At 40.6% G+C, this 23,135-nt stretch overlaps 1 pseudogene across 1 annotated transcript; it reads left to right on the top strand.

The window, feature by feature from the left end:
- The first annotated feature begins 7,512 nt into the window (after positions 1 to 7,512).
- Positions 7,513 to 8,997, top strand: LOC308241536 (glutamate dehydrogenase 1, mitochondrial-like; annotated as a pseudogene). Its single transcript has one exon. The product of its transcript is annotated as a glutamate dehydrogenase 1, mitochondrial-like (transcript).
- The last annotated feature ends 14,138 nt before the right edge of the window (positions 8,998 to 23,135 follow it).

Raw genomic sequence — 23,135 nt, 5'->3', positions numbered from 1 at the left:
TTCCGCTTTATCATTTTCATAGTGATGTACGCTTTTTTTTAAAAGATGCCATTCGTTGATTAATTCCTTATATGTTTCGTTCAGCATAAGACTTTTCTTTTCACTGGTGGCTTGAAATATTTTTATGGTATCTGCAAACTGATCTTGGATTTTAATGACTCTCTTTCTTTTCCTGTCAGCTTTGTTGTGATCCTGATCCAGTTGCTGTAGAAGCAACATAATTTCACTATGCAGGTGAGATAGCCTCTCCTGTAAAGATTCCTGCTTTCCAGTGTCTTCATTCACTTTACCTTGTTTCTTATGATGCAAATGTTCAATTTCCTTCATTTGACTCTGTGTTTGTCTTCGGTCTCCTTCTCCATCTTCTAAAATCAATGTCCTTTCTCTGAGAGTATCTGTTATGTGATGAAGCTCAATTTCTAGGTGATTGAATTTACTTTCCAATTTAGAAAGTTGTTGAGAATGAATCTCAATGTTATGTTTTAGGTTAGACATATAAGAGTTCTTTTTGTCCTGGGAACAACACCATTCTTCTTTTTCTTTCTTGAAAGCAACTTGTAGATCTCCTTTTGAAGTCTGACAATGCTCATGATCCTGTGTAACAGTAGCCGTTTTAGAACTATATGAGTCACATTCTGCTTCCAGTCTTCCTATGTTTTGTTGTTCATCCCCCAGTTTAGGGCTTGACATTGTAAGCTCAGCTATCAGAACTTCAAGCTGCTCATTGTGTTGAAATAGTGTTTCTGTTATTGTCTTTTGAAGATGGTCATTCTTTTCTTTGACGATCACAATGTCCTCAAAATATTTTTTTTCCATTTCCTGCATCTGATTTTTGACTGTGTCTAGTTCCAGTGTTAGCTTGGCAATTTCATCCTTCAACATGTGATTTTCATGTAACTGACGTTTTTGTTTTTCATAACTATCAGAAACCTAAGAAAACCAATGGAGACTTTTAGCTAAATCATTGAAATGATATATCATGATAGCCTGTGAAATTAAAGAAACCTTTATGTTTAAAATAAAAAGGTTCAATAGGTGGATATACCTCATAAAAAATAGAATTGGACAAAAACCTCTAACTTTATAAAAGCCTACATTTTGCACATTTCAAAAATGGAATATAAGTTGATGGATTTTTTTAAAGTGAAAAGCAAACCACAAGTTTCTGTTTAAGAGTCTCAGAATTGGAAAGGGCTTTTTCTGAATCACGAGAAACACAGAATACATCAAGGAAAAGATTAATAACTCCACTACACTTAAAAATTGAGGCTATAGATTGAATATATAGCTACCTCACATTGAGGGTATTAACCCTGCTTCTATTAGGAGAGACTAAATTTCCTAAAATATTTTTCAAAGATTATCTTATAGATATTGTACTTTTTTAGTACTTCCAGTAATAAATACTAACTTTACTAATAACTGCTCATCTAGGCACTGTCCTAAGCTCTTCTACACCCATCTATGAACTCATTCAGTTATCACAATCTGGAATGGAGGGGTTAAAAACATAAGCAACTTCTGGATTTTCTCCAGGTCTCCAGACTCAAAAGTTGTTGCTCTTGCCCCAATCCACAGTTCTTCTCTACTGTGAATATAGAAACACAAAAGATGCCTTATATTTCAAAAAAGTAATGGTAAGATAAAATTTATAGAGCTCTTCTTAGAAAATCATGAGATTATGTTGCTGCAATAACTTATATTTCTTGTTCACAATGTTTAGTGTAATAACTGCAAAATGGGTATAAATGCACTGAATTACTTTACTAGGAATAAAATAACAGTAAATTGTCACTAAGTGTATGTTACAACATGGCATTCTCTTCAAAATCTCTTGTGCTAAAATGAGATACTACTACGAACAAATTCTTACTTTTCTCAAAGGTAGAATGACATGTAGCATATTACCCTAGAACTAGCTCTTCTTTTCCTTCTAACCACAAGTGGAAATGAAAACCAACCTCTCTATTAATATATCAAGGAAATGTAATGATTGCCAAAATCTGGAGCATCTGTTGTTGGTAGCAATACCTTTGAGATCATGGAAAACACATCAATTTCTATCGAAAATATTAAAAGCCTCCCCTTAGGATGAAGGCATTGTGAATGTCACTACTTGACTGGGAGAGACAAATGGATTTGAATTAAGAATATCATTTTATCCAATGGACCGAAAATGCCACCACTGTCTCTCTCTCTCTCTCACACACACACACACACACACACAGAGAGAGAGAGAGAGAGAGAGAGAGAGAGAGAGAGAGAGAGAGAGATATGCATTTAAAATTATCTATAGTTCCCATATGTACCATAGTGGATTTCACATATCTGCACAAATACACACATCTGTACATGACTATGTAAACTACCTCTGATTTCACTTCTAATGAGCTCCTTCTAGCCCCTGTGGTTTGTAAGGGTGTTTGGTCAGAATTCCATAGTTCTTGTTTTATTTTTTAAATACAATAATTATTGTAATATACTGGCATTCTGTTCTTGAGAAAGTTGCCTCTGAGTGTAATTTTGCTCTTCAACAAACTAGGGACACATTTTGTTTAGTTTTTTATCTCATACCATTAACAAAAATTTCAAAGCTTAAGAACAGCTCCTTAAAAATTGTTAAAAAGCAGCCTTTTAAAGCATAAGCATCTTTTGCCTTCATGCAAACCTCAAATTTTAACTTAAGTGATAGCTAGTTTTGTCATAGAGCAAAAATGCAGTATTGTGAAATAAAATTTGTTTATGAACATTTGAGTAATTCCATCACAGTCTCAAGGCAATTTAGCCTGCATGTTAACCTTTTTAAAAGACAAAATTAACATTGAAGTGAATGGTTAAACTCAATTTATGGTCCCTTTCTTCATTTAGAAAACTTACACAGAGCATCAACTACATGCCAAGGATAGTAATAAATTACTAATTTTAGACATAAATGTCACAGTTCATATTTTGAATGAGATACCATTTTGTGTTTGTTTTAAATGTAATACTGTACATTAAGTCAAAGGGATACAATTATTCATAAAATACTGTTAGATATAAGACATTTTTACCAAAGATAAATTTACCTCATTCCCTCTTACAGGCTTCAGGGCCATGACTTGTGTTCCTATGGTATTTTCAACTTTGGGGCTCATTTCAACTGCTTTCATGGACTGCCCTTCTTTTTTAGTTAACTGCGTCGTATTTCTTTTATGTAACAGATCAGCTTTTCATATCTTCTCTTTTTCTTTTTGTAAGGTTAATCTGCAGCTAAACACAATCAAAGCTGTGATCAACATGAAATGAACTGTTATCCTATATTATAATGAGGTAATATGAAAAATGACAATCACTCCAACACACAAGATGGCCGCCCCCATGTGGACACAAGATGGCTGCCACAAGATGGCCAGCAGGGGAGGGCAGTTGTGGGCAATCAGACCTGCATGGGAGGGCAGTTGGTGGCAATGAGGCCTGCAGTGGAAGACACTTCGGAGGGACCCTGGTCTGCAGGGGAAGGCAGCTGGGGGTGATCAGGTCTGCATGGGAGGACAGTTGGGAGGGACAAGGCCTGCATGGGAGGACAGTTGGGAGGGACAAGGCCTGCAGGGGAGGGCAGTAGTGTGGGAATAGTCCTGCAGGGGAGGACAGTTAGGGGCAACCAGGCTAGCAGGGGAGGGCAGTTAGGGGCTATTGGGTCATCAGGGGAGCAGTTAGGCGTCGATCAGGCTGGCAAGGGAGTGGTTAGGGGGTGATCATGCTGGCAGGCAGAAGCAGTTAGAGCCAATCAGGCAGGCCGGCAGGCAAGTGGTTGGGTGCCAGAAGTCCTGGATTATGAGAGGGATGTCCGACTGCCCGTTTAGGCCCGACATTTTGGAAGAAGCTCAATTACCCTTTGAAAAAGATGTGCCAATTTCATCTACAGTAGTGCACGAGAATGCTTTTTCCTCCAATGGGAAAATACTGGTTTTCTTTTTTAAATACAATAATTATCATTATAAGTTAAAAAAAATGTTATCTTATTGTTTGTTGATTTGCATTTTCTGATTACAAAGCAAGATTCACTCTAGCATAAATATAAAATTTGTTAATCATGAATATTAGCTCAACTTGGAATTTGTTTTACAGGAAAATAATTACCTACTGTTAAATACTGCTATAGGCTTACCTATCAGAATCTTCATTATGCACAATAGGAAACTGGTGCTTATCACTTTGTTCACTGTTGCTTTTCTGTCCCACACCAACACTGTCAGTGTCATCATTAGCCACATCAAACATGTTTCCTGACTCTTCCTGGTTACTACTTTTCTGTTCCTTCTTTTCTTCAACCTTTGATGAAAGTTTGATATTAAGGATGTTGTTACTACCTTACACATTAAGAAGATTGTGTTTTCACTACTTTTATCATTTGGCTTTATCATTTAGCTTTGCTATTACATTATTCATTAAGAAGACTATGTTTTAATTAATTTCATCATTTGGTTGCTGGTTATCAGTTTGTTCACTGTTACTTTGCAGACTCAGTCCATCAGTGTCAGTGTTATCATGATCACCATCATACATGTTTCCTGACACTTCCCTTTTACTACATTTCTGTTCCTTCTTTTCTTCAACCTTTGGTGAAAGATTTATATGAAGGATATTGCTATTACATTATTCATTTAAAAGACTGTGGCCTTACCTCTAAAAATAAGAAGAAGACAAGGATGCCCACTTTCACCACTCCTGTTCAACACAGTACTGGAAAGTGCTAGCCATAGCGATCAGACAAGAAGAAGAAATAAATGGCATCCAAATTGTAAAAAAAATGTGAAACTGTCATTCACAGATGACATGATTTTGCATATAAAAAACACTAAAGACTCCACCAAAAAACTAGTAGATTTAATAAATGAATTCAGTAACATAGCAGGATTCAAAATTAACACCTAGAAATCTATGGCATTTTTATATACCATTAATGAACTCACAGAAAGAGATACTAAAAAAAAAAAAAAATCCTTTATCATGGCAACAAAAACAATTAAGTTACCTAAGGATAAACTTAACTAAGAAGGTAAAAGACCTGTATTCAGAAAACTATGGGACATTGAAAAAAGAGATAGAGGAAGATACAAACAAGTGATAGAACATACCCTGTTCATGGATTGGTAGAATCAACATCATTAAAATGTCCATACTACCCAAAGCAATCTATAGATTCAACGCAATCCCCATTAAAATACCAATGGCAGCCCTAGCTGGTTTGGCTCAGTGGATAGAGCATCAACATGCAGAATGAAGGGCCCCAGGTTTGATTCTGGTCAAGGGCAAATGCTCTGGTTGTGGGCTCAATCCTCAGTAGGGGGCGTGCAGGACGCAGCCAGTCAATGATTCTCTCTCATCATTAATGTTTCCATGACTCCCTCCATTAGCCTTCCTCCCTGAAATCAATAAAAATACATAAAAATTACCACCAGCATATTTCACAGACCTAGAACAAACACTCCATAAATTTATATGGAATAAAAAAGGACCCTGGAATAACCGCAGCAATCCTGAGAATGAACAAAGTTAGAGGGATCACAATACCAGATATCAAGCTGTATTACAAAGCCAGTGTTCTAAAAACTGCCTGGTACTGGCACAAGAACAGACATAGAGACCAATGGAATAGAATAGAGTACCCAGATATTGACCCAAAAACTATGCTCAATTAATATTTGACCAAGGAGGCAAGAGCATACAATGGAGTCAAAACAGTCTCTTCAATAAATGGAGTTGGGAAAATTGGAAAAACACATGCAAAAAAATGAAACTAGATCACCAAATTACACCATACACAAAAACAAACTCAAAATGCATAGAAGACTTACATGTAAGACGGGAAGTCATAAAAAATCCTACAAGAATCCATAGGCAGCAAAATAGCAGACATATCTCCTCACAATATGTTTACTGATACAACTCCTAAGACAATGGAAATTGAGTAGAAAATAAACAAATGGGACTACATCAAAATAAAAAGCTTTTGCACAGCAAAAGAAACCATCAACAAAACAACAAGAAAGCCCACTATATGGGAGAACATCTTGCCAATGATATTTCCGATAAGAGTTTCATCTTCAAAAGTTACAGAAAAATCATACAACTTAACAAAAGGAAGATAAACAATCCAATCAAAAAATGAGCAAAGGACCTAAAAGACACGTATCGAGAGTGGACATAGAGAAGGACAAGAGGAATATGAAAATATGCTCAAAGTCACTAATCATCCAAGAGATGCAAGTCAAAACAACAATGAGGTACCATCTCACACCTGCCCCACCCCCTGCTCAGGGCCCCAAGGAGGACTCTGGAGTCTGTGTTCCTGTCCCTGGTGCCCACAGGACCCAGACACCTGAAATAATACCCCTAAGACTCTACACTGACCCCTGTCCTCATTAGCCCACCACCCTCCTCGTCCAGGTCACGGGAGGACTTGCAGGGCCCTGGCGGCCATGATGCCTGAGAGGAGAAAGGCACTGACCTAAGGACCTTCCCCTCCAGGAGGCCACAGAACCCGCCCCCTCCCCCCACCCCCCTACCCCTCCACACCCCACCCCTACCAAGCCCGGGGTTCCTCCTCACACTCTCCGATGTTAATTAAAGTCCTGGGAGGGCTGCTCTCTGGACCTACCAGTTCAGTCTCCACAAGCAAGAAAGGGTGTGATGGAGGAAAACGGCCGCCTCTCCTTCCTTCTCCTCCCAGAATGCTGGCAGCAAGGCGCATGCTCAGCAACAGACAAGACTGAAGTGCGCATGCCCGGCACTGGGCTTGGTCCCCATTGGGCTTGCACAGTAACTTGGGCCATGAAGTGAGACTTGTCGTTTTCTTTTCTTTTTTTTTTTTTTAATTTCTTAACTTTTTATAGAATTGGGCAAATTAAAATAGAATAAGTTAACAAGTGTTTTTTTTTTTAAAAAAATGTTTTATACAAAAATACTGTCAAAATTTCCTAAAAAGCTTTCAATACTGAATATAACTATTAGCACAGTGTCAAAAATGTTGAAGAGGGAAACAAATAAAAATCTGTGCTCCTGCAGCCTGGCCTGCATGCGCCTTCACCAGGGAGGCCTGGGAGACCATGGAGGAAGAGGAGGCAAGGCTCTAGGAATGCCAGGGCCCCAGCCCTGCCATTCACAGGAAAGGTTGGCAGAAGCCCGAAGTCCTTGTTCCTGGGTAGGCAGCGAGTGCCCAGGGAGGGTACCGCTCCTGAGGGCAGGAAGCTGTGGCTTAAAAGGGAGGCCCTTGCAGGGCCATCCCTCCCTCCCATGGTCCCCAGCCTCCCAGAGAACTTCTCCTCAGCTCCCGCCATGTCCCACTGCCTGGGCAAGGCATCAGGCTGCAGCCCTGGGCTCTGTTGCAGCTGACCGGGCTGTGCTGCTGGGCCGGCCTGGCCCTCAGGCAGCCCGCAGCCGCCACCCTGCAGCAGGGGCTCCCACCACCTTCCTGGTGACACTACAGCCAGGCAGCAGCTGACAGCCAGGACAACCCGACTTCTCAGGATGGTGGAGAGCTTCTTCCACCGCGTGCCAGCATCGTGGAGGACAAGCTGGTGGAGGACCTCAAGACCCAGGAGAGGGAGGAGCAGAAGCACAAGTGGGTGCGTGGCATCCTGCGGATCAAGTCCTGCAACCATGTGCTGTGCCTGTCCTTCCCCACCTGGCTCCATGATGGCTCCTGGGAGGTCACCGAGGGCTACCAGGTCCAGCCCCGCCAGCCCCGCACGCCCTGCCAGGGAGGGAGGTATTCGTTCCAGCACTGATGTGAGTGGAGATGAAGTGAAAGCTTTGGCTTCTCTGACTACATATAAGTGTGCAGTGGTTCATGTGCCGCTTAAGGGTGCCAAAGCTGGTGTTATGATCAACCCCAAGAACTATACCGATGATGAGTTGGGAAAGATCACAAGGAGGTTTACCATGGAACTGGCAAAGAAGGGCTTTATTGGTCTGGGCATTGGCGTGCCTGCCCCAGACATGAACCCGGAGAGCGAGAGATGTCCTGGATTGCGGACACCTGTGCTCACACCATCGGGCACTAGGATACTAATGCCCATGCCTGTGTCACTGGCTAGCCCGTCAGTCCAGGGATGGATTTCTGCTACTGGCTGGGGAGTTTTCCATGGAATCAAAAAGTTCATCAATGAAGCTTCTTACATGAGCATTTTAGAAATGACACCAGGGCTTGGAGAAAAAACATTTGTTGGTTAGGGATTTGGTAATGTGGGCCTTCACTCTATGGGGAATTTGCATCACTTTGGTGCTAAATGTGTTGGCGTTGGTGAATCTGATGGGAGTCTCTGGAATCCAGATGGTATTGACCCAAAGGAACTGGAAGACTTCAAAATGCAGCATGGATAAATCGTGGATTTTCCTAAGGCAGAGTTTTATGAAGGGAGCATCTTAGAGTCCAACTGTGACATACTGATCCCTGCTGCCAGTGAGAAGCAGCTGACCAAATCCAGGGCACCAAGAATCAAAGCCAATATCATCGCTGAAGGTGCCAATGGGCCAACAACTCTAGAAGCCAATAAGATTTTCCTGGATAAGAACATCATGGTTATTCCAGATCTCTACCTGAATGCTGGGGTAGAGGGGGCGCTTACTGTATCTTACTTTGAGTGGCTGAAGAAACAAAATCATGTCAGCTATGTCCGTTTGACCTTCATATATGAAAGGGATTCTAACTACCACTTGCTCATGTTGGTTCAGGAGAGTTTGAAAAGGAAATTTGGAAAGCATGGTGGAACTATTCCTGTAGTACCCACATCAGAGTTCCAAGACAGGATATCGGGGGCATCTGAGAAAGACATTGTGCACTCTGGCTCAGCCTACACCATGGAGCTCTGGCGCCAGGGAAATCATGCACACAGCCATGAAAATAATCTGGGATTGGACCTGAGAACAGCTGCCTATGTCAATGCCATTGAGAAAGTCTTCAAGGTGTACAATGAAGCCGGTTTGACCTTCACACAGATGGATTGCCGCTGACTTCTTTACTACTCTCTTCACCTCTTCATCTGTAGACCAGCACAAGTTTACATGTAACCACAGATCTTTCTCCCATTGCTTATTAGACAATGGACAACATTCTCATGGGTTGATCAAAATGAGCCCCTTAAGAAAAAAGAAATTAAAGTTAGGGGATCATGTGCAAGAGAAAAAGTAGATGCCAGAGAGCCATTTGGGTGTATCAGCAAAAGAACTCAATTCTACAGATTACAAACAAAAATAAATGCTATTACTCTTTATGCGTTTTATTCTCCTAGAATAAAATAAGTACATGCTGCTGTAATAAAATTGCCTTTAATCACTTACTAAGCCTAACTTTGACTAAGAAGAGAAAAATTATAAGCACAGTGAATGAAAAAGCTAGTATTTTTATAATATAAAACAGTATCATTTATAGTTTATCAGTAGTATGCTGTCCAACAAAACAAAAAGCCCGATGGAGAGTCAGTTATCTTCTTTCCTATCACTGCAAAGCAAATGATGGAGCCTATTTCTGTTGTGTGAGACTGTCAGAATTTATTAACCACACTGATGACATACAGTCCAAAGAATACAGTAACATCCTTATGTTAATTAATTGCTCTTCTTTTTTCAAAGTCTATTGTGTTGACTGCTTGAACAAAAACTCAAGTAGAGTGTCCCAGGGAAAGAAAAAAAAAAAAAAGTTGGGCTCCCTCTTTGGAGTCTGGCTGGCAGCTATGAGCATTGCCAATAATGGCCAAACTCACACTGTCTTTGTGTCCCCTTCCAGAGGCCTCCCCTTCCACACAGATTCCACAGCGGCCTGGGCCTTTTGAATAGTAGTGTCCCAATGAAGTGCCAGATATTATTTATGTAAGAATGAGCTTTTTCTTTTTTTAAACAATAACATCCTTTCAGTAATTTGAAGTACTTTGTAACTGCAAGATTTAATCTGGTGATAAAATCAGTTATTAAAAGTCTACATATTCAGAAATAAAATCTGGGAAATGTTTGCCACTGAGGACATTCCACACACCCTACTATTGTCTGTACATATGGGGGAGGGGCAGCCAACTTGAAAGAGAACAGTGTGACTTTTTCTGATCCGAAACGGCTTGGGCCACATCTGTTTAACCCTCCAGTTTTGCATATTTTAAAAATTAGTCTGTACTCAAATGCATAGTTAAAAAAAGTGTGCAGAGTTTGTGCATCTGCCCTTCAAAGTTCATGCAACCAACTAATGCGATTTTTCTTTTACTCATAAATTTGAATGCAGTTCAGTCATTTGGAACCATCTACAAAATCCACAAGACTAAGCAGTTTGCCAAGATTAACATCTAAAGGTTGAGCACTGAAGAATGTGAGGAAATCAGGAATGAAAACAAACAACAAAAAAAGACCACGTTAGCTAGATATTTCAACAACACAAGAGAGGTGAATGTCAAGGCTATAAAAAGGAAACAAAAACGGAGGGGGGGGGAGTGGCAGTAATTTTTAAACCAACTTGTACAAGTTTATAGTTTAGTTTGTTTCCAAGTTCTCAAACCTTTCAAGGTTTGAAAAGTGAGATACTTTGTCTAAGGGAATGTGTTTTAATTCACACCAAAGAAGTTGAAGGGTTTGATTCTTTTCACCGAATTTCCATCTAGTCAACAGCTTACTCTACTAGGTCGTTGTTTGCACACAAAGTCCATCATGAAATCAAATTTGTTTTGCCCCAGCCAGAGTTCAGACAGCTCCTTGATGCCGTCCAAACCCATTTCTATCACTAAGGACATAAGCACTTCCTCGTCCATGAAATCAATGTCTATGACTTTGGGCAGCAGCATTGCATCAGGGACATGGGCCACAGAGGTGGACTTGTTGCTGCTGCTACTGGCACAACAGCCCAAGGTACCACTGGAGCCACCAGGGGTGCTGCTGCCACCCTAGCAGGGGATGCTGCTGCTGCTGCCATGTTGCTGTGTTTGCAGGTGCAATCTCAGAAGAGCTGGTTTGTCTGGTTCCTCTGGTGGCCTGCAGCAGAGTGCAAATCCAGCATGTCCTGGTTGTGGGGGTAGGGGTGATGGGTGAAATACTGGTTGCTGAGCTTCTGCAGCTGCATGCTGGCCTGCAAGGAGCCTCTGGGCTGGCCATGGGGCGAGGGGGCATGAGCTGGGAGTTGTTAAACCTAGCCTCAATAGAACTTTCCCTATCAATAATTACTTTAAATGTAAAAGGTTAAACTCCCCAATCAAAAGACAGAGTGACGGAGTAAATGAAAACAAACATCAAACAATAACAAGGCTTAAATGTATGCTGTCTGTTATGAGTCTCTCATTAGATTTCAGAGCACAGAGCACCAGTAGGCTGAAAGTGAAGGGAGAGGAAAAATGTGCAAATAATAACCAAATGAGAGCACTCTACTTATATCAGGTAAAGTACACTTTAAGAGACAAAGAGGAGCTTTATAAAACAATAAAAGGGTCAGTCAACTAGTAGGGTATAATAATTGTAAATACATACTGGTCTAACATCAGAACACCTAAATATATAGAGCAAATGTTGGTAGAATTGGGGGGACACATAGACAATATCTGGATCTGGAACAAGACCAGTAAGCCCACTCTTGCTAATTCTATTCAGAATAGTAATATAAGTCTTAGCCAGAGCAGTTAGTTAAGAAAAAGAAATAAACCAAAGTACTTGTATGCATGCATATAAGTATAACCAATGGACACAAGACACTCGGGGGGGGGGGGTGCATGGGATGAGGGCATGCGACAGTGGGTAGAGGAGGCTGGAGGAAGGTCAATGGGGGGAAAAAGGAGATATATGTACTACTATATGTAATACTTTAAACAATAAAAATATGTTATTTAAAAAAATAAAAGGCATCAAAATCAACATACAAAAATAATTTGTTTTTTTATGCACTGACAGCAAACTATCTGAAAATGGAATTAGGAAACCAATCCCATTTATAATAGTACCCAAAAGAATAAACTGCTTAGGAATAAATTTAACTAAGCAGGTGGAAATCCTACATACTAAAAACTACAAGATGATGAAAAAAATTGAAGACACAAATAAATGGAAATCTATCCTACATTTACGTATTGTAAGAAATGGAATGTATGTCTACATAAATACTTGAACATGGATGTTTATAGAAGCACTGTTCATAATAGGCAAAAAGTAGAAAAAAGCCAAATGTTTATCAGCTCATGAATGGATAAACAAAATTTGGTATATTCATACAAAGGAATATTTAGCCATAAAAAGGAATGAAGTATGGATAAGTGAAGTACAACAGGGATGGGCCTTAAAAACATGCTAAGTGAAAGAAGGTTGTCACAAAATGCTACAAAGTGTATGAATATATTTACATAAAATTACCAGAATAGACAAATAGATAGAGACAGGAAGTAATTGCCGGGGGCTGGATGGAGAGAGTAATGGGAAGGTGTTTTTAATGAGTGTGAATTTCTTTGGGATGATGAAAATGATCCAAAGTTGTATAGTGGTAACAAATCTATGAATATACTAAAAGTTGTTGAATTGTATAATTAAAAGGAGGTAATTTTATGGTATGTGTCTTATACATCATGAAAACTGTTAAAAATAGCAATTGTATGTTTTTCTTCTCTCTCCCTATTTCTGTTAATAAATAAAACCTGTTTGTTTTGCAAAAGAGTGAAAGGAGATGTGTGCAATGAAGGGACTTCATGCTTCTTCTGGGATTTGGCAACTCAGCTCCTACAAAGGTAGTGATAATGGCCTTGGAGATGGAGAGGCAGCAGACAGAGTCCTGACCAGGACTAGTCACTGCTTGAATTTGGGGAATTTGGATGGGCCTCCCTTTCTTCATTGGTTGGATGCTTTCTCTCCAGGTTAGGTTACTTTGTGCATTAAGTCAGTGCTTTTCCAATTTTAATAGCTATAAAGTACCTGCGGAACATGTTAGAAATGAAGATTTAGAGGCTCCACCCACAAAGTATTGCTTTTAATTTGATTTGGCTCTTCTATCTATGCATGTCAGTTAATCTCCATGGGAGTGGTTAACTCATCAGGAGTTGAAAATTTAAATATACACCCCAAATCTTTTCATTACAGAGTGAGCAAGAAGAAGGTAATGAAGAGGGAATAATTACAGATAACTTAAAAAGTTCAGTCTGGTGGGCCAGGACAAAAGTAGACAGCTAAGAAAAAATACAAAATTATGAAGCAGAAATAATCATTTAATGACCAATTTAGTAACCAAAAAAATTATAAGATATTTTGGAGTGACGATGTTTATTTTCTTTTACCTTTTTTGTCCTACCTCAGGTGTTGTTTGAAGTTTTTTCCAAGTTTACATAGCTAAGTCACTAATGTATTCCACTTAAAGCTACAACTTTTTTGCATTGATAGATAATTTTTAGCATTGGATATTTGGTTTGGAATGAACTTCATAATCTCAGATAGAGTGAATTAGTTTAGGAATGTAAATTTAATGGTTGTGTAAATATATAGATCACATAGAGACTATAAACCCAGAGGCAGGGGGTTAAAGGCAACAACATGGGGGAGCCAGCTCCGGGCTCACAAGATTTAATTGTAAGCATCTTGTCCCCATATTGGTAGCTTGAAATTAGCCATGGTGGCGGGAGGGAGTATTTGCACCATAGAAATTGGCAAATACTACAAATCAAGACTCCTCTTTAATCAGTTGTTAAACATTTATCACATGTTATAAGTCAACAGTTAGCTTCCTCACCTCTAACTCCTAGACCTTAGAAAAGCAATAAGTTCTGTGGACTAACTCTGCTTATGGGATTGGTCATTTGCTCCTGAATAAGTAGACCTTTATTTTAATGCTCTTCTAGGTTGCCAAGAGTAAGGTGGCAGATGTCATCGAGAGAGCAGTTGATGTAGACTATCAACTTATTGATCTGGCTTATATGTACCTAAATGAAGAAGAGATTGGGAGGGCCATCTGGAAGAAAATTGTCAACGGCACTGTGAAAAGAGATGACATATTCTGAACTTTGAAGGTGCTCTGTAGAGTTTCAGATGTACCTGAGGGAAGCTCATTCTTAGCTGAATAGTTTCTTGGCAAATTTCTCCTCTCATTGTTTAAATGTTGATTCACTCTCAGACCTTGGAAGACTTATTAGGAACTAGTGGCCCGGTGCCCAAAATTCGTGCATGGCGGAGGGGATGTTCATCAGCCTGGCCTGCAACCTCTCCAATCTGGGACCCCTCAAAGGATGTCCTACTGCCTGTTTACAGGGATTGGGACTAAACCGGCAGGCTGACATCCCTCTTGCAATCTGGGACTGCTGGTTCCTAACCGCTCATCTGCCTGCCTGCCTGCCTTCCTGATTGCCCCTAACGACTCTGCCTGCTGGCCTGCTCGCCCCCAACTGCCTCCTGCCACCGGCCTGCTTGCCCCCAAATGTCCCCCTGCCAGCCTGCTCACCCCCCCACTGCCCCACCACTGCACCCCCCCACTGCCCTGCTTGCCTCCACCTTCCCTCCCCACTGGCCTGCTCAATCCCAACTGCCCCCTGCTGGCCTGCTCACTCCAAACTGCCACCCCGCTGTCCTGATTACCTCCAACTGACCCCCACTGATGGCCTGCTTGCCTCCAACCTGCCCCCCTGCTGGTCTTCTTACCCCCAAAGGCCCCACCCCCCACCAGCCTGATCACCCACAACTGCCCTCCCCTCTTGCCTTCTAACCACCTCTACCTCGGCCCTGCCACCATAACTTTGTCCTGAAGAATGTCCAGAAGGTCTCTTGGAAGGTCTCCCAGTATAATTAGCATATTACTTTTTATTAGTATAGATAGAGGCCTGGTGCATGGGTGGGGGCCGGGTGGTTTGCCTTGATGGGTGTCTGGGATCAGGGTGGGGGTTCCCTTGGGGTTTGGAGCAGCCTGGGCCAGGGGCCTGTGGTGGTTTGCAGGCTGGCCACGCCCCTGTGGGGTGAGGGTCCCTGCTTGGGGGGCGTGGCCAGACTAGGGGAGGGGCTGAGGGCTGTTTTCAAGCTGGGCACACCCACTTAAGAGTGGGGGTCCCCACAGGGGTGCCTGGCCAGCCTGGGTGAGGGGCTGATGGCTATTTGCAGAATGGCCATGAACCCGGCAACCCAAGCTCCCAGCTCCTTGTTTTTTTCCTTTTTGTTTTTTTTTTCAGCGCCTCCTTGAGTGGAGGCCAGGGCAGATTGGATGCAGGTATCTTGGATTTATTTATCTTCTATAATTGAATCTTTGTAGCCTTGAGCAGAGGCCAGAGCTGGCCAGGGCAGGTGGGAAGCTAGGCTTCCTACATTGCCAGGGGCAACACAAGCCTCCTGCTTGCTCCAGCTCCATGGCTGCCACCATCTTTGTTGTGTTAATTTGCATACTCACTCGGATTGGCTGGTGGGTATAGCAGAGGTACCTTCAATTTGCATGTTTCTCTTTTATTAGTGTAGATTGGCAAACACCAATGACAATGTAAGAATCTTAAAAGGGGCCAGACAGAGACAGAAAGTTACCTACAAAGGATTCCCCATCAGAATAGTGACTGATTTCTCAACAGAAACACATCAGGCCAGAAAGGAATGGAATGAAATATACAAAGTCATGCAAAGGAAGGGTCTGAATCCAAGAATACTGTACCCAGCAAAGCTATCAATCAAAAATGAGGGTGAAATCAGGAGCTTCAGAGACAAAAAAGGACTAAGGGAGTTCATTATGACCAAACCAGCAATGCAAGAAATGCTAAAGGGTCTGCTGTAAAAAGAAGAAATAGGAAGCAAAGAAGGAACACAGGGGTAAAGAATAAAAATGGCAACAAACAAGTACCTATCAATAATAACTTTAAATGTAAATGGATTAAATGCCCCATCAAAAGTCATAGGGCAATTGAGTGGATTAAAAAAACATGACCCATATATCGGCTATCTACAAGAAACCCACTTCAGAAAAAAAGATGCACCCAGACTGATGGTGAAGGGATGGAAAATGGTTTTTCAGGTGAATGGAAATGAAAAAAAAAAGCTGGGGTAGCAATACTTATATCTGACAAATTAGATCTCAATGTGAAGGACATAAAAAGAGATAAGGAAGGCCACTTCATAATACTAAAGGGAGCATTCCAACAAGAAGAAGTAACACTGGTAAATATATATGAACTCAATACAGGAGCACTCAAATACATAAAAAAACTTTTGGAGAATAGCAAGGGAGAGATTGACAGTAATACAATCAGAGTAGGGGACATTTTTAATTTAATAAATCTTTATTGTTCAGATTATTACAATTGTTTCTCCTTTTATCCCCCCATAGCTCCCCTCCAACAGGTTCCCACCCCACCCTTTGTCCTTACCTCCCCCCACACCGTCCTCATCCATAGGTGTACAATTTTTGTCCAGTCTCTTCCTGCACCCCCCATAGCCTTTTCCCCCTGAGAATTATCAGTCCACTCCCTTTCTATGCCCCTGATTCTATTATATTCATCAGTTTATTCTGTTCCTCAGCTGTTTAATTCACTTGATTTTTAGGTTCACTTGTTGATAGATATGTATTTGTTGTTCATAATTTTTATCTTTACTTTTTTCTTCTTCCTCTTCTTAAAGAACACCTTTCAGCATTTCATATAATACTGGTTTGGTGGTGATGAACTCCTTTAGCTTTTTCTTATCTGAGAAGCTCTTTATCTGACCTTCCATTCTGAATAATAGCTTTGCTGGGTAGGGTAGTCTTGGTTGTAGGTTCTTGCTATTCATCACTTTGAATATTTCTTGCCACACCCGTATGGCCTGCATAGTTTCTGTTGAGAAATCAGCTGATAGTTGTATGGGTGTTCCTTGTAGGTAACTAACTGTTTTTCTCTTGCTGCTTTTAAGATTCTCTCTTTGTCTTTTGCTCTTGGCATTTTAATTATGATGTGTCTTGGTGTGATCCTGTTTGGATTCCTTTTGTTTGGGGTTCTCTGTGCTTCCTGGACTTGTAAGTCTATTTCTTTCACCAGGTTGGGGAAGATTTCTGTCATTATTTCTTCCAATAGGTTTTCAGTATCTGGCCCTCTCTCTTCTTATGGCACCCCCATAATTCTGAAGTTGGTACGCTTGAAGTTGTCCCAGAGGCTTCTTACACTATCTTCAATTTTTGGATTCTTTTTTTTTTTTTTGCTTTTCCTGGTTGAGTTTTTTTTTTGCTTCTTTGTATTTCAAATCTTTGATTTGATTCTTGCGTTCCTCTAGTCTGCTGTTGGGTCTCCATATAATAGTTTTTATTTCAGTCAGTGTATGTTTAATTTCCAGCTGATCCTTTTTCATATCTTCGAGGGTCTTGTTATATTTATCGGCCATTTCTAGGATATTCTTGAAGAGTCTTATAACCGTGGTTTTGAATTCTATATCCAGTCATTTATTTTCCTCCATTTCTTTCATTTGTGATCTGTTTCTTCGTCTCCTCATTTTTCACTGCTTCCCTGAGTTGGTAGAGTAGCATTGTGTGCTAGGTTTCCTATATGGCCAGTGGGTCGGCCTCCCCAGTTAATCTGAGGTGGACACTCTTGGTGCACCACTTTGTGGACTATGTGTACAGCCTTGTTCTAGTTAAGTCTTGATTGTTGTTGGTATCACAGGGAGGAATTGACCTGCAGGCCAGTTGGTTGTGAGGATCATCTGTGTCTATGCTGGGAGAATTTCGGTCCTGGAGACAGCCTTATAGGATTAGCCTTGCCAGATTGCAAAAGTCTCTGTGCTCAGCGTGGAAGGGGTGGAGTCTCAGGGCGGGGCAGCCAGTCTTGGCTTCATCTCGACACTCCCCTTGTGTGTGTGTCTCCAGACCTCTGCCTTCCATGGTTCCCGAGTTTCCACCTTACAGTCTAGATTGCCCCCCGTAAGAGCGTGGGTCCCCAGGGGCTCGCACGGAACTGCAATTCAGTGCAGTCGGAGCTGGGGTTCAGTGCTGACAGGGGCTTTCAACTCCTTTCCGCTAGGGAATGCCTGTGGTAACCTCCGCAATCAGTCATTGTGCACCCCTGCTGCTGCGGCTCCCCTGAGTCTCCGAGTCTCCGTGTGCCTTTCTCTCTACCTGACAGTCCAAACCCCAGTGTATGAGCCTGAGTCCACAGGGTTTCGCCCGAAAATGAGGTTCAGTGGAGTCGGAACTGCGGTTCAGTGCAGTCGGGGGATTCTTTACCCCTCCCGCCAGAGAAAGCCAGCCAGGCACTCTGCCGCCCTTCCTCTCTGCGCTCCCGTGTCTCTGTACCTCAGCTCTTTGCAGCTCCTTCTCCGTAAGCTTTCCTCTTTCCTTTTAGTTGTAGAATTTCTGCTCAGCCAGCTTTCCTGTGGTTCTGGATGGTGTCCGTTCTATCTTTTACTTGTAGTTTGGAAATTGTTGTTGGGGCAGCAGTTTAGGTGCTTACCTATGCCGCCATCTTGGTTTCTCCTTCATTAGGGGATTTTTATGCCCCACTAACAACACAGGACAAATCCTCTAAACAAGAAGTCAGCAATGGAATATCAATCCTAAATGACACACTAGACCAGATGGAATTAAATGACATCTTCAGAGCATTTCACACCAAAGCCACACAATACACATCTTATCAAGTGGACAAGGGTCATTTTCAAACATAGACCATATACTGGATCACAGGAAAAGTCTCTTCAAATTCAAGAAGATAAAAACCATATCAAGCATCTTCTCAGATCAGAATGGCATAAAACTAGAAATAAACTACAATAAAAACAATCAAATAATCAAACACATGGAGACTAAATAGGATGCTATTAAACAATGACTGGGGTACAAGAGAGATCAAAGAAGAAATAAAAAACATCATGGCAACAAACAACAATAAAAATACAACAATCCAAAATCTATGGGACACAGAGAAAGCAGTCTTGAGAGTGTAGTTCATAGCTCTACAAGCCTACTGCAAAAAACAAGAAACAATGGTAATAAATTACCTAACCTTACAACTCAAAGAGTTAGAAAGAGAGCAACAAGAAAAGACCAGGGTAAGCAGAAGGAAGGAATTAATAAAGATCAGAGTGGAGATAAATGACATAGAGATCAAAACACACACACACACAAAAAAAAACAAACAAAAAACAAACAAACAAACAAACAAACAAAAAAACAATACAAAAGATCAACAAAACCAAGAGCTGGTTCTTTGAAAGGATAAGCAAGATTGATGAACCTCTAGCCAGGCTTACCAAGAAGCAAAGAGAGAGGACCCAAATAAACAAAATCAGAAATGAAAGAGGAGAAATAACAACAGACCCCACAGAAATACAAAGGTTGGCTTAAAAATACTATTAATAACTCTATTCCAACAAACTGGACAACCTGGAGGAAATGGACATATTCCTAGAAAAATACAACTTTCCAAAACTCAATCAGGAAGAATCTAAACATCTCAATAAGCTAATAACTATGTAAGAAATTGAAGCAGTCATCAAAAAGCTTCCAGCAAATAAAAGCCTGAGGCCATATGGCTTTAAAAGGGAGTTTTATCAAGTATTCAAGGAAGAACTAAAACCTATCCTCCTCAGACTATTCCAGAAAATTCAAGAGGAAGGAACACTTCCAAGCTCATTCTATGAAGCCAGCAGAACCCTAATACCAAAACCAAATAAAGACAACACAATGAAAGAGAATTATAGGCCAATATCCCTCATGAACATAGATGCCAAAATCCTCAACAAAATTCTAGCAAATCGGATCCAGCAGTACATCAGAAAGGTCATACACCATGACCAAGTAGGATTTATCCCAGGGATGCAAGGATAGTATAATATCCACAAGTCAATAAATGTGATACATCACATAAACAAATTGAGACATAAAAACGACATAGTCATATGAATTGATGCAGAAAAAGCATTTGACAAAATCCAACACCCATTTTTGATAAAAACTATTAACAAGGTGGCAAAGAAGGATCATACCTCAACATAATAAAAGTCATATATGACAAACCCACAGCCAACATCATTCTCAATGGGCAGAAACTAAAACCATTTTCCCTAAGAACAGGAACAAGACAGGGATGCCCAATCTCACCATACCTGTTTGACATAGAACTGGAAGTATTAGCCATTGTGATTAGACAAGAAGAAATAAAAAGCACCTAAATTGGAAAAGAATAAGTGAAACTGTCCTTATTTGCAGATGGCATGATATTGTACAGAAAAAAACTGAAAGACTCCATCAAAAAACTATTAGACTTAATAAATGAATTTGGCAATGCAGCAGGATACAAAATTAACGCCAAGAAATCGACAGCATTTGCATACACCAATAGTAACTTACAGAAAGAGAGACTAAAAAAGCAATCCCATTTACCATCACACAAAAAAAATTAAGATACCAAGGAATAAACTTAACTAAGAAGGTAAAAGACCTATATGTGAAAAGACCTATAGGACACTGAAAAAGGAGAGGAAGTCACAAACTCTGGCGGTGTCTCTCTTTTCCATGTCCAGCACGGAAAGAGAATGATCTGGTTATTCGAGTAGAGGGGCTGGGGATTGAGAAATAAAAGCAAGAGATAAGACACAAAATTGAAGGAAAAAGCTGGGGCTGAGTGGGACCATCGTCCTCTTCTGAGGGAGAGACTGGGACCCAGCACGTAAGCAGCATGTTTATTTTTAGACCCAAAATACAAGATTTCACCAAACTCAAGATAAAGGAGCTTGGCTGGGCCCGAGTGGTATTCATTCCCAGTGCTAGACTGGATTTAGATATCAAAACACAATCCCTGACACCTGGGCAAAGATAAGAGTCAATGCTGAGAACACATCTGCCTTTTTGGTAAGATGTGTATCCAAGAGGCGGCTCTGCCTGTTGCCTTGGCTTCAGCTGACAATTATTAAGGAAGAATGCTCATGTGCTTTCCAAGGGGGCCCTCTACAATAAACAGATGGAAGAACATACCATGTTCATGGATTGGTAGAATCAACATCATTAAAATGTCCATACCACCCAAAGCAATCTATAGATTCAATGCACTTCCAATTAAAATACCAATGGCATATTTCACAGACCTAGAAAGAACTCTCCAAAAATTCAACTGGAATAATAAAAGACCCTGAGTAGCCAGAGGAATCCTGAGAAAAAAGAACAAAGTAGGTGGGATCTCAATACCAGATTTCAAGCTATATTTCAAAGGCACTGTTCTCAAAACAGCCTGGTACTGGCACAAGAACAGACATATAGACCAATGGAATAGAATAGAGAACCCAGATAATGACCCAAACCACTATACTCAATTAATATTTGACAAGGGAGGCATGAACACACAATGGAGTCAAGACAGTCTCTTCAATAAATGGTGGTGGGAAAATGGGACAGATACATGCAAAAAACTGAAACTAGACCACCAACTTACACCATACACAAAAATAAACTCAAAATGGATCAAGGACTTAAACATAAGACAGGAAACCATAAAAATACTAAAGGAATCCACAGGCAGAGAAATCTCACACATATGCCGAAGCAATTTCTTCACTGATACCACTCCTAGGGCAATGGAAACTAAAAAGAAAATAAACAAATGGGACCACATCAAAATAAAAAGCTCCTGCACAGCAAAAGAAACCATAAACAAAACAACAAGAAATCCCACTGTATAGAAGGACATATTTGTCAATGTTATAACTGATAAAGGTTTAATCAACAACATTTACAGGGAACTCATACAACATAACAAATGGAAGATAAACAATCCAACAACAAAAAAATGGGCAATGGACCTAAATAGATACTTTTTGAAAGAAGACAGAAGGAAGGCCAATGGACATATGAAAACATGCTCAAAGTCACTAATTATCCGAGAGATGCAAATCAAAACAACAATGAGGTACCATCTCACACCTGTCAGAATGGCTATCATCAACAAATCAACAAATGACAAGTGCTGGAGAGGATGTGGAGAAAAAGGAACACTCGTGCACTGCTGGTGGGAATGTAGACAGGTGCAGCCACTATGGAGAACAGTATGGGGGTTTTTTTCTCCTCAAAAATCTAAAAATGGAGCTCCCTTTTGACCCAGTAATCCCACTTCTAGGAATATATCCCAAGAAACCAGAAACACCAATCAGAAAGGATATATGCACCCCTATGTTCATAGCGGCACAATTCACCATAGCTAAGATTTGGAAACAGCCTAAATGCCCATCAGCAGATGAGTGGATTAGAAAACTATGGTACACCTACACAATGGAATACTATGCTGCTATAATAAAGAAGGAATTCTTACCATTTGCAGCAGCATGGATGGAACTGGAGAGCATTATGCTAAGTGAAATAAGCCAGGCAATGAAAGAAAAATACCACATGATCTCACTCGTTTACGGAAAATAAAGAACATTATAACCTAATGAACAAAAAGATAGATACAGAGGTAGTAAACCATCAAACAGACTGTCCAATTACAGTGGGAAGGCTGGGGAGTATTGGAGAGGGTGGGAAAGAGATCAACCAAAGGACTTGTATGCATGCATATAAGCACAACCAATGGACACCAGACGCTGTGGTTGGGGGGGGTGGTGGATGGGGTTTGATGAGGGCATGCGACAGGGGGTAGGGAGGCTGGGGGAAGTTCAATGGCGAAAAAAAAGGAGATATATGTACTACTATGTGTAATACTTTAAACAATAACATAAAATTAAAAAAAGAGAACCTTATGTACTTAAAGACAATGCAACATCAACTTTAAATTGCAAGGATTTATAATTAGAAGGATTTTTCTCATAACTGGTCATTCTCAAACTGTGTCCGATAGGAATCAAAGTTTCCCCTGGGGGCACCTGTAGGATTGTACAGCTTCAGAGTCTCCATCCCCCTTTAGTTAGGCTGCTCTATTTGTCTCTGCTTTATATAATATAGATTCATGCAAAAAAAGTTTCACATTTCAGTTCTAGTTTAAAAAGAAACTTTTAAATTATAAAAATCACTTATTTAATCCAAATCCCTATTTTATTTAAAAGGCAATGAAAACTCAGAGAGACTGTAGATTGCCAGAGTTCACAAAACCAATTAGCTACAGGCCAAAGTGGGCTCTAAGTCTCCTCACTGAACCTAAGGTTCTATGCCAGCTACTTCTTCTTCATATTCAGGAAAAATACATAGATTTTAAACTATAACTCAGAGAAAACGAATATGTAAAACTCTGTCATGT

The sequence above is a fragment of the Plecotus auritus genome, assembly GCF_963455305.1.
Source record: "Plecotus auritus genome assembly, chromosome: 1".
NCBI lineage: Eukaryota > Metazoa > Chordata > Mammalia > Chiroptera > Vespertilionidae > Plecotus > Plecotus auritus.
This window is presented reverse-complemented; position numbering and strand designations above follow the sequence as displayed.